Below are 13,095 nucleotides of genomic sequence, written 5' to 3'. Positions count from 1 at the left end.
CGTCTGACATCTGGAGAATAATTTACAATGATACTTGCCCTACCAGCACTTTTGATTATCCACATAAATGTCTAGTTACCGCTACACAGAAGATAACCTCTTTTCCTAAATATGTTTGTAACAGAACCACAACCCACACTGTACTTGTGGACTTCCGTCAGTATACGGCTACCACCCAGTCGTGAACATAGATATCACATTTTCCAGCCGCCCCATACAAAGCTAGCTGACAACTAAGCTTGTACTGGAACCTTCTCCTTTATTAAACAGTTTCACACTCAATTAATACACACATGAGCACATCCCCCTCCTGATCAATTACCCCATCAGGTCAGGGGTTGCCTGATTACATTATCATATGCAGATGAAATTGTATACAGAAATAGAATTAACCTGAACTAATTATCTAGCCATCTGGACAGAAACAATATGTGGGTTCATTAACAATTTACAATGGGACAGACAGGCTTAACAGAATCCATATCACACCTCAATACACAAACAATAGGGAGATCCTGTCTCTGACATTGAAGTACAATACACATTAGCATAAGTGTAAACACAGAACCCATTTGAAGCAATTCAAACCATTATGTATCTGTCTTTCACTCCCAGTGATGGTGAGTACCGTTGCAATGTTTATGCACCCCTGAAGAAGAAAAGAAAAAGAAAATAGATTTCAAAAGTCTATCACTTGAATTTCCTGTTTGGTGCTATCTATTGGAAATGAGAGAATACTAGAGATTAACTAGGAATTGTGCAATAATTTTTTTTACTATTAAGTAATGAACATACATTTTTATATTTTTGTTACAACAATAAAGATTTTGGATCATTTTAACAGTTGACTCAAAATTACAACTTACTATGTTTAACTATATGTTGCCGTTAAAAGTCCCATTATGAGAGTTTTTCTCTATATAACTCTTCCCTACTCTGCTCCTTCAACTGTCAGCTGGGGACAAAGGAGCTTGAAAAATTAAAATAATTTTAAGAATAAGAGCGTGGGGGCTCCCCACAATTCATAACAGGCCCTTTGGGTCTGGTATAAATTTTAAGGGGAACCCAAAGCCAAAAAAGAAAAAAAATGGCAAGGAGTCCTCTCCAAAATCCATACCAGATATATAATTTTTAAACAAATAGAGCTTTTAATAAATAAAAGTACAAATGATATCCAACAAGAACATAAAATAAGCATATTCAGTAGGTAGGAGTGAAGACTCCCGAAAACCAACCACAGGTACCTTACTTAAATGGAACTATTCCTAACCAAAAACTCTGCATCATGCCAAAACTGAAAGAGAAAGAAAAAAAGCAAAAGGACAAAAGAACCAGGAATGTCCAGGAAATGATGAATCTAGAAAATAGTAAGAAAGTAGGAAGGGCGGAAGAGATGGGAAGGGGGGGGCAGTGGAAGGAAAGTAAGGAGGAAGAGCCAGCAACAGAAAAGCAAGAGAATGTGTGTGTGGGGGGAGGGGGGGGGGAAGAAGGGGCAGACTCCCCAGGCAGATATAGGGACAGAATTAAAGCTCTTTATCTAACCTTGGAAGAGAAACATTAGCCTCAACAGAACCCCATGAGTCTATCCAGTCAGACCATATTTTGTCAAACTTTTTTGTTTGGCAGTTTCTGTTTTTAAAAGTAAGCTTATACAGTGGTAAGAAAGAATTAAGGGTAGAGCTCCATGCAGTGACTGTTGGTGGGGTGGGAGTATTTCCCTGCATGCATAAAAGGAGACATCACAAATAAACAGTTTAGCATAACAACCCATAACTCAATCTTCAAAAATATTCAATTAAAGTTGTTTGGGGTCCAACTCGAGGGTTAGTGACTTTGTTAATATCAGCCAGGACTGCCATCCAGAAGGAGTGAAGGGAAGTACAGGACCAAACCATATGTAAAAAAAGGGTTGTATACATAATTTGGTAAAATATATGTACAGGCATACCCCGCTTTTAAGTACACAATGGGACCAGAGCATGTATGTAAAACGAAAATGTACTTAAAGTGAAGCAATACCTTTTTTCATTTCCTAGGCAAGCTGGCTGGCCACAAATAGGATATGTTGTAGTCCTGGGTCCCCTCACATTGATCCCTAAGTTTAGTATCCCTGTCACTTATGGTTTGGGAGTAGTGCCATGTCAAGCTGACCAAGATTTCCCATAGACGCCAATGTTAAAAACTGGGAGTAATGCCATGCCAAGCTGACCAGGCTGTGTCCGTACTCGCGAGTGTACGTAAAGTGAGTGTACTTAAAACTGTATATGCCTGTATACAACACTCTAATAAACTCCCTTATTTTTCAACACTAAAGACAAGTATGGACATACAAACATTTATACACACCTAGGTGGATGCAGCATTGATACTTCAGGGTCTGGGGTACTTTGGGGGTACTTGTGGTTCTGAAGAGTCAGAGGATGAGACCATTGAGGAGGTGGGGGGTACATGTGACAAGTGACCTCACTTTTAACAAACACCAAGGCATAAAACATGCAGCAGCACTAACAGCTTCAGCAGTATGCCCCTTCCTGCATCCTTCTGAGCCTCCAGAAAATTGTGTGTCCATTGTTCTGTGAAGGACATGTGTTTCTGCCAATTCTTTCTGGACCACATGTCTGTGGTCATGTGGACCCTGCCACTGACAGCATGGTCTAGTGATATGGGCACATTACCTCCCACATATTAGTGGAGAGCAGGGATGGCCTATTGTGCAAATAATGGACAAAAAAATGGTGGCTGAGTATCTGCCACTGTGTTATAGCACAGGCTATGTTTAAAGGGGGCTGATTCAACAAGTTAGAATAAGAGCAATTGCAAAGCCAGTGGCAGGGAATTCAAGGATGATTTTTTATTATGCTCCAGAAGCTGTGGAAGAGACATTTCTGGTCATCAATGCTACTGGCGATAGCAGGGTGGGTGTTGGAGACTTATGATGGGGTTCAAGTCTACACTTGACCCTACTGAGCATGGCCCTATGCTGGCCCTCTAGATCAGTGGTTCTTAACTCCTGTCCTCAGGACGCACTAACAGGCCAGATTTTAATTATTCCCTTGGGGGGGGGGGGGGGGGATGCAGACTAGAATACTTCAATCACTGAGCAGCAAATGATATCACCTGTGATGTATTTCAGTTATCTTGCAAACCTGGCCCGTTAGTGGGTCCTGAGGACTAAAGTTGAGAACAACTGCTCAAGATGGTGGGGCCTGACCATCTCTTTGTCCTGCAGAACTTACTTGCCCCCTACTACCTTAACATTCAGAACGTCTGCTTCTTCCTTTAGGCCTGCCTGATATTATTATTAAATGGGGATTGCCTAACTTTAATGGCAAAAGGGGAATGAGATGTGCTTCTACAAGTACAATACTGTATCACACCAGTATGCAATGACTTGCTGCAAACAAAGTCACCTACGTCAATAGCAACTGTACACTGGGGACCCTGAAAATAAATAAGACCCTAACAAAATAAATAATATTAGTAAAAATGTTCCTACCATTTAACCCTGGTACACTAAACCCCAACTATTTACATATATTATCTATCTATCTATCTATCTATCTATCTATCTATCTATCTATCTATCTATCTATCTATCTATCTATCTATCTATTATATACCTATAAGCAATTGTATTGGTTATAGGATTCAGTTAAATTTAAATAGGGCCAAATAGATTCATTTTTTAATGGGACCTTTATAAATAATTGTGGGCAAGTAAATTATTGTAGTATAGGCATACTTGCGCAGGATCTATCTATCTATCTATCTATCTATCTATCTATCTATCTATCTATCTATCTATCTATCTATCTATCTATTATCTATCTATCTATCTATCTATCTATCTATCTATCTATCTATCTATCTATCTATCTATCTATCTATCTATCTATCTATCTATCTATCTATCTATTATTAAAACAATAAAAAGGGGTGGGGGGGGGCAGCTAAGCAGCTGCTGCAGTTGTAGCTGACACACACAAAAAGGTAGTCTTAGAAAGGACTGTTGGGTCTCTGAACTGGGAGTTATCCAACAATATGTAGCCAATTGCACTACAATTCACACTAATGCAATACTATATAGCTGCAATTAACTCTACTAATCACAGCTTGTCAACCATCCCTATCTACTTCAACCCACACTGACAGCCTTTTATAGTGAAGAAGCTAAAATATAACAAAGCCTCCATTATTAACTTTCTTAATCCACCTGACCGATGTTCTAAGGCCAGGAAGTGTATTTTTTGTAATTGGTTGCTTTGATGCTTAAAATGTGGATTACTTCTGTAGCAACCCACAGGTAGGTGCTAGGTAAATGCATAGTGGGCCTTGTCTGCCTAACAGCAGGGCCATGTTTCTTTTTGCTAGGTAGGTTGTCATTGTTTCCAAGTGTGTCTCCTGAGAGGGGAGTCTCCCCACTGGCTTTATTCGTGGTTTCTGATAGGGCAGTGGAGGAAACCCAATCAGGGGACACATCCAGGCTTGTAACTACCCCAGAAGGCAGAATATGCTGCAAAGGATTCTGGGAGTGGGTATTAGCTTGGGGGAAGTGCGTGACACAGTGTCTTTGGTGGGAACAGAGTCCCAGGAGGGAGAGAACCTGTACTCTATTAGTGTCCACTATCAAGTAGATATAGGAGAAGTCCCTTGTAGTGCAGTTGCACATCTCTCCCAGCAAGAAGTGTTATCTCCAAGGGTTAGAGAGGCTGGATTCATCCTTTTTTATGGATAGTGTAGGACCCACTGAAAATGGGGTACTTTGACGTAGTGGTGGGCTTGAGCACGATATGGCCATATGGTGGGACCAAATCCTCATTTTTATTTATGGATTGTCTCCATATTTGATAGTCATTTCTTTAGCATGTGTGCGCTATTCTTTTTTAATATACATGTCGCTTGGTTCATAGCTGCACCGGCTTTAGATATACATGTTCAGGGTTTGCTCCCCCAATTTTTTGCTTGTTCATAGTGGGCCTTGTCTGCCTAACAGCAGGGCCGTGTTTCTTTTTGCTAGGTAGGTTGTCATCGTTTCCAAGTGTGTCTCCTGAGAGGGGAGTCTCCCCACTGGCTTTATAAGTGGTTTCTGATAGGGCAGTGGAGGAAACCCAATCAGGGGACACAACCAGGCTTGTAACTACCCCAGAAGGCAGAATATGCTGCAAAGGATTCTGGGAGTGGGTATAAGTTTGGGGGAAGTGCGTGACACGGTGTCTTTGGTGGGAGCAGAGTCCCAGGAGGGAGAGAACAGCTGTCTCTCCTCCTACACAGGTCGTGAGTACTGAGGATTGCCCCTTGGGGTCTGCCTGAAGAGTTAGAGGAGACCACTCTGGAGGAGGTTCTGGGATCCAGTGTCAGCTGGCTGCAAAGGGGGTACCTAGGTTGAGGACTCTGAAGTAGTAAAGGGGGTACATAGTCAGTGGACCCTCAAGAGCTTAAAGTGTAAAGGGGGCGCCTGCGGTTTGGGCCCTGAATTGTACAGAGCCCCAGTTGAGAGTTGCAACTATACAGAAATTCACAGCAAGCTACCTCCAGTCAGTGCCAGGCTGGAGAGAGTGGTTAGAGACTTTGCATTGCAGCAGTGTCAGTAGTTCTTTGCTTCACAGTCCTGAGTCTTTTGGACCTAGAGTCGAGGATTCAGCACTTTTGTCAAGTTACAGTGTGTTCCAAGCGTCAGTGAGCGCTGGCTGGCATCAGCTGGCGTCAAGGCAGCGCTAACGGACATTTTTCAGGATAAAGTCCCAAAGTGTATCTAGTTAAGCCTAAAGGAGTATCCCACTCATTCCCTTCTCCCATCCCCTTTATCTACAATAAAAGCACAAAACAAAGATGCCGGAGTTGTCAATGTCTCAGTTCTCACACCCAGGGTCGCAGCTCACATTGGCTGGAGAGGTAATCAGTAACAATGGCAGACCCACATCAGGCCCAATGCCCAATGCCAAAAACACTTCACTATGTTGATGAACTGTTAATGGGTTGGGTTCATTTCCAACCCATGAATGAGCAGAATCAAGTTCTGAATACATAATCAGGGCTCTGTTAGGGGTGTGCCTCTGCCCCTGTGTCAGTTTGTTTAAATGGGTTGCCCTCCATTTTTTAAGTTTTGTTTACTGAATTTTCTTTAATAAACGTTTATTATTGAATACTTTTGCAGGTATTCTGACCTATTTGTTTCTGGTCTGAAACTGCATTTACTAAAAATACCAAGCAAAGGCATGCCACCAGAAATTTCTGGAATCCTAAACTCAAACCATTCTTGGCATTGCCATTACATTGATTTTTTTTTTGTTAACAATTGAAGGTCTTTTTATTAATAAACTGTAAAATGGATCTTTTGGCATATCTTCACTGTCAGAGAAACCTAAGAATAATTCTTATTTAAAGTGATTTTAAAGGCAGATTAAAAAAAAAAAATACAACAAACATGTCATACTTACCACCGTGTAATAGTTTTGCACAAAAAAGTCTGATCCTCCTCATTTCGGGTCCCCCGCCGGTGCTCCTGGCCTAGCAGCTTGCTATGGGGACATCCGAGCAGGTTCACTCACTAGACGCTGCTATGTGTGTCTATTCACACATGGAGAGTGGCCTCGGTTCACTCTTTCCTCATTGGTTTACTGGCTGTGATTTACAGCAGCGGGAGCTGATGGCTCACACTGCTGTCTCAGCCAATGGATTGAAATGAAGCTCAGATAAGTATTAGGGAGGGCTGCCACACACAGAAGGTTTTTTTACCTTCATGCATAGGATGCATGCAGGTAAAAAGCCTTAAACCTTTACAACCACTTTATAAGATTGACAGCAGTATGGAACATTTTAGAGAGATTTCCTACCTTCTGCTTTTTATTATTATTACATTTCATTTTCTCCCCAATAAAAAATGCTTTGCTTTTTTTTTTTTTTTAGACCAGTGATAATGATAATCTAGTTCAGATCTTTAATAATTTTCATTTTCAACTGGATATTTGCTGGCCTTTCTATAATTCATAATAGAAGACTTCTGTGACCAGTGCTACGGATGTTAATTACAATTTCTTTGCAAAATAATTTAATATATAAAATAATATAATATGACAACCAAAACAGCAATTTTAAAATATTTTTTGAAACTTTTCATTAAAAGGTTTTAAACAATAAGGACATAGAATAGAAAAAGGGATGGAAAATATTGCTCTTATCAGTTATATATTATTGCCCTTTAAAAGTATACCTTTATTGTTCACTGATAAAAGTAAACAGGCAAACAACTTTAATGATTCATTTTTTTTAAATGAGGGTGGTTCATTCTTTATAAACATGTTCTGAAGAAGTGCCAGGTAGCCATAGAATATGTTATACAGTATTTCAATTTAACTACAATAAAAAATGGATTTTATAGTGGACACATGAGCTCTCTAATGATCTGCTACATACACAAAATTCACCAATACCAGTCTCCTTTACATATTAGGCATTTTGGGACCCCATTTTTTGGAACATCACATCCTATCAACCACTCTAACATGGCCCACTTTGAGAGACTAAGGTCTGGTTCTCCATAAGCATTAATTGTGATCATCCACTAAAAGAAAGATCTGCATGGAGATTGAGATATTCTCCATATGCTTGTTGACAGGTAGAGATGGGCCAAAACTCCCCCGATTCAATTTGGGCCAGAACTTTCGAACATCGCAAAAGTTTGGATCCGAACTGCGAAACCCATTGCATTCTATGGGACTGGCAAAAGTCCCCATTTTGATGGCTTATATGCAAGTTCTTGGGGCCCGGGTAATGCTCTGGGGGACATGCAAAAAAAACTTTATTGTTTTTAAAGGAACAGTTATTTTAATAATGCTTAATGTGAAACAATAAAAATGAAAATTTGCTTTTAAATATAGTGCCTAGGGGGCCCCCTCAGTCTGCCTGTAAAATAGCGCATCTGTACCGTGTATAGAATGTGCTGCAGCAAAATTGACATTTATAAAGAAAAAAAAAGATACATTTAAATTGGTTTTCCCTTCAAGCTTTTTTTATTTTGTAAACAATGGCTTGAGGAGCCAGTCTCTATGATAAGGCTACATTTTAGTGCACTCAGAACAAGATTAGAAATTTTTGGGATAAATTCTGGGGTCTCTTTGCCAAACTTTTGATGGAAATAACAAAGTTTTGCGCCACAGTGAGCAAGCCTTATGTGAATTGTACAATGTACAATTTTTTTTAGATAAAGTCTGGTGTCTCTTTCGTAGACTTTGAATAGAAGTAACAGGTGTGGAAAAATTGGTCTTTGGGTGTTGGTGGGGCTTTCACCCCATATTCTTCTAAATGAACTCTTTATGAAAGCAAGGTTTGGCCTTGCTGTAAAAAATTGAAATGTGTTGCACCTGTCAAACAGGTGTGGAAAAATTGGTCTTTGGATGTTAATTGTGCCCATGAAACCTATACTTATTTGTATAAAAATCAACAACCACAAAGCTAGGCAGCCTAGACAGTCTTGCGGAGATCTGAGATCCCAATAACACTTAATCAGCGACATCAGTATCAGGGGCTTTATAGCTGCTGCTAATTCAGAAATTATTCATTTTGACAAATGCCAGCTGATCAATGGAGTCTGTGGACAAACGCGCTCTTTTAAATGTCACAAAACCTCCGGCAGTAATGAATGCCCATTCAGGAAAGCATGCTAGATGCAGGGTAGCCCAGCAGCTCAATTGCATACTGGGTAAGTTCTGGTCAGCGGTCTGTTCTCATTAACCTAGAAATCCAGTGGATCGTCTACTGGAAAGCTCTCCATGTCTGTTTTTGCCCCTAGATAATCTTTCACCATATGATGCAGACGCTGGTAATAGAATCTTGAAATGAACAGCCCTGAGCGCAGAGGACTAGAAAATGTTTTCAAAAGCATCACTGAGGTGGCTCCCTTCTCCATAAGCTCCACTTTAAGGTGTCCTCAAGATATTTCATCCTATGCTTGCTCTGGGAGGGGGCAGGATGATTTCCGAGACTTTTCCCTTGTAACAGTGGTCAAGGAGGGTTGCCAAACATAAATGATCCTTCTCTTTGATTCCACTAATTCTCAGGTCCTTTCTCAGGCTTTGAAGAATAATGAAGCCCATGCACCACAAGTTTTCAGAGGCATGAGAATCAGAGTCCTCAGAGGGGTCATTGAGAAATACCGTAACTGGAACTGCCTCCTCCCAGAAATGTACTACTCCCATGGTTTCTGAGGACTGAAAACCATCTGTTAAGGTTTGGCGTATTTCTTCCTCTGCTTCAGTGCCTCCAAAACTGCCATACTCACACAGGTACTCGTTGATGGCCCTCTGCTACATGTGCAGCCACTGCAGCATTACCAAATTTGAGTTACACCTGGTGGGCATGTCACAAATCGGGTGGTTTACGGGCAGGTGGAATTCCTGCTGAATTTCAGCAAACTGAATACTGACTGTGTATAACCACCTGAAATGGCAATAGACTCTTCTGGCCTGCCTTAGAAGATCTTTCAACCCTGGGTACCTGTTTAAGAAACACTTCACCAATAAATTGAGAATGTTTGCCAGGCATGGTGTCAGCTTTCCCTGTCAAAGGGCGGACAGAAGATTCGTTCCATTACCCCACATCACCATTCCTAGCTCAAGCTTCCATGGCGTGAACCCTCTCTGGGCCTGCCTCTGCAGAGCTGAATGAATCTCTGCTCCAGTGTGGCTACTGTCCCCTAGACAGACCAGCTGAAGCACTGCATGGCATCTTTTAGCCTGACTCATTGAATAGCTCTTTACCTCTCATAGGTTACTGGTGGTTCATAGAACATTTCAGCAGAGGAGGGCATGGAGGAGGGGGTGGAGCTGATAGAGCTTGCATCATCACCACTAGCTGTATGGAGATGTTACGGCAAAACAAGCTCCAGCACTTAGTCCTGTCCTGCATTCTTCCCAGTTGCAAGCAGAGTTACCCAGTGTACTTTGAATGAAAGAAATCGTTCCTGACCTTGCTGTCACGTACCTTGTAGCAGAGCCTGACGTGCAGAGGGAGACCTCTCGTACAGCCCTGGCTCGGGCACCACTGGAGTTGCAACAGTGGATGCGAGAGCGCAGTGAGGTAAGAGTGCCTGCGCTGGTCTTCTGTTGGCAGTTGAGAAGAGTAGCTGATAAGTCACTGAACACGGCTGAATTGCTGAGCAGCAGGAAGAAGCAGGTACAGAGGTGCGGATGCACAGCGGATACAGGACAGAGTCTCCAGGCACTGGAAGGAGCTGGATGGGCAAAGACTAGAGGAGGGTCAGACAAGCTGGTTTCAGACACAGGTAATCAAATACAGTTCAAGCAGCAGGCAGAGAGTAGTTGGTGTACAGGCAGGGGTTGGCAGCAGGATATCAGGCAGGAAGCAGGTATAGCAGAGTCAAGGCAAGCCGGGGTCAGGACTGGAGACAGCAACAAAGTCAGACAAGCCAGGTCAATACAGGAATCAATACATACACAGGAACAGAACTGAAGGCAAAGCTGCAGATCAGACAGCAAAGACACAGTGCTGCTGAGGTGTTTAAATTAGGCAGCCTGTTGCCAATTACTGAAATTAGTCTGCACTAAGTTAACCCTTAGGTGGCAGACCCATGACACTTGCTTTCTGGACCATGTCTCAGCAGTAATGTGCACCTTGCTGCTGACTGCTTCGCCCAACAATGCCAAAACATTGCCTTCCATGTGAAGGTACAGACCTGGAAGGCCCTAATGTAAAAAGAAATAGCGACTAGGTACCTGCCATTGTGGTAGAGCACATTTTGCAAATTCACAGAAGGATGCAGAATCCAACAGATGGAAAGGCAGGAGTTGTAATGCCATCAATTTGGACAATCTGAAATTTAGACACTGGGCATGTGGGTGGCAGAGAGGTGCGGATTGAGGAGGAGAAAAGTTGTGGGAGGTTAAATGCCTTGTCAAGCATGTGGTATCCTAACGGCTGATGTTTCTGCCACGCTTGATCTGCTTGCAGCAGAGATTGCAAATTGCAAACAGTGCGAATTGCTTCACATGTGCTAAAAAAGGCCCACACAGCTGAGCTGTGGGAAGTGGGCCGGGAGATAACATCTCCACAATCTGATGGAATAGAGTGGCTGCTCTACTCTTCCATGATGGCTGTCCCTGGAGGACATCCTGCCTTGTTGGGGTTGTTTCTCCCCCTCATTTTCCTCCTCTGCTCGATCCAGCACCCAAATCACATCATCATCATCACCCCCTCCAACCTCATCATCACTGGAGCCAATTTGGCAATACACTGTGGCTGTGGGAAGATGACTACCAATTTGTTGTTTATCAGTGTTCTCCCCTCTCTGTAGGCTCATGTTCCTCCCTTCTTCTACCTCAGAACTAACATTAGAATCAAGTAATGCCTGTGAATCCTCAAGAAGAAAGTGTCTGACACTATGTTCAAATAACTTAGCTAATCCATCCATGCATTATGCCTGGGCTATGGCAGGAGTAGCTGTGGACAAGCGGGCAGAATAAGCCACTCTGGCTGCTGCGGTGGACCCTGCATTAGTGTCAGCTTGGGTCAAAAAGGATGAGGATGATGAGGATGGTTTAGTAAGCCAGTCCACCACCTCCTCTGCATACTGTGGCTAGATAGCATGGGCAACATCACTAAACAGGGACAAATGTGCGCTGCGTGAGGACGGACAACGTCCATCTCTGTCTGTATACACAGACGTTGCTGGCTCCCTCATAGTTCCTTGGGAATGTCTGCCTCTTCTTGTTGGCCTCCCAGACATGACAGGGGGATGGGGGGGGGGGCTTAATATCCAAATTTAATAGGAACTGAGAAATGTGTGATTGGATGGATTTTATTGAATAAAAAGTTTGGTGTTTTGTGAACTTTAAATTGAGGACTGCCACTGACAAATGTAAAAACTATAAAAAAAAAAAGAAAAAAATAATAAAACACAAGTGTCGCAGTCAGAAAAACTGCAGTTGACAATTAAAAAAAAAAGAGGAGTAGGGAGGGGACAAAAAATATGCAGCAACCAAAATTAAAAAAAGATATACAGCAACTGTATACAGCACTAATGTTATGTAATGCTGTGTTAAACACTTCACTACACTAACACACTATACTGACACATTATATTCACACTATACAGTACTCACACTATACTCACACTCTACACTGAGTCACAATAACACACTAACTCCCTGGTAGCAAACTGAGCCCTGCCCTGTCTTACTCCAACAACACACTGCAAAAGTTTCCAGTGGGAAGGAACCTTTTATAGTGTGGGGTGTGACTATGAGCATTGAGCAAAATCATCATGACTTTGTCCAATCATGGCTCTGACAGTGTTCTGTGCCCTGAATGAGCAAAGCCCTGCACCTGACCAGTGGTCAAGTGAATTGCTACAGCCAATCGGGGCCTTAGAATGCACTGTGTGGCGTGCAGTGCTTTGTGGGGCGCTCAGCGGGCGAACATCACGCCAAGCACCTGTAAATTTGTGTATTTCCCGAATGGGCAAAAAGGCAAACTTTTGCTCGGCTGGAACTGTTCGTCCAACAAGTTGCATATCATTTCAATTGTTTACTTCAACCTGACCCTATGTCATTCCACAATACTTTCCTGTGGCTAGGAAAGACCAAAGAAATTACACTATGCAGGACTCTCTCATCTCTATCCCTGCCTCCTTTGTTTTTTCCACTCTTCATTTTTTTCAGAGATTGAGACTGATACAGGAATAAAAACATTTTGGTCGTATGAAAGCAGTCAGTTAAAAAAATAGCAACCACTACCCCAAAAGAGAAGTCACCAAAACATACATTGGCCTTAACTTTAGCTCAAACTCAGATCTCTGCGTCCTCCAAAACCATCACCCTTCAGCAAAAAAGTGGGATGTGTCTTTATTGGAATCATCCGAAAGTCCAAACAGCTTAAGTCAAGGCCTTTATCCATAATGTACTCAGGTTTGGGATTTTCGAAGGTGCAGGAAAATGATTGGTTTTCAACTATAGCCACTTGCTTGTGTTTTTCTGGCACTTGCTCTCATGTAACAGTGTTCAATTTTTTTTTTTTTTTAACCACTTGCCGACAGCCTAACGACGATTTACGTCGGCAGTCAGCCCCTCACAGGCAAAGTGA

This window comes from Pelophylax lessonae (assembly GCF_965119305.1).
Source record: "Pelophylax lessonae genome assembly, chromosome: 13".
Taxonomy (NCBI): Eukaryota; Metazoa; Chordata; class Amphibia; order Anura; family Ranidae; genus Pelophylax; species Pelophylax lessonae.
This window is presented reverse-complemented; position numbering follows the sequence as displayed.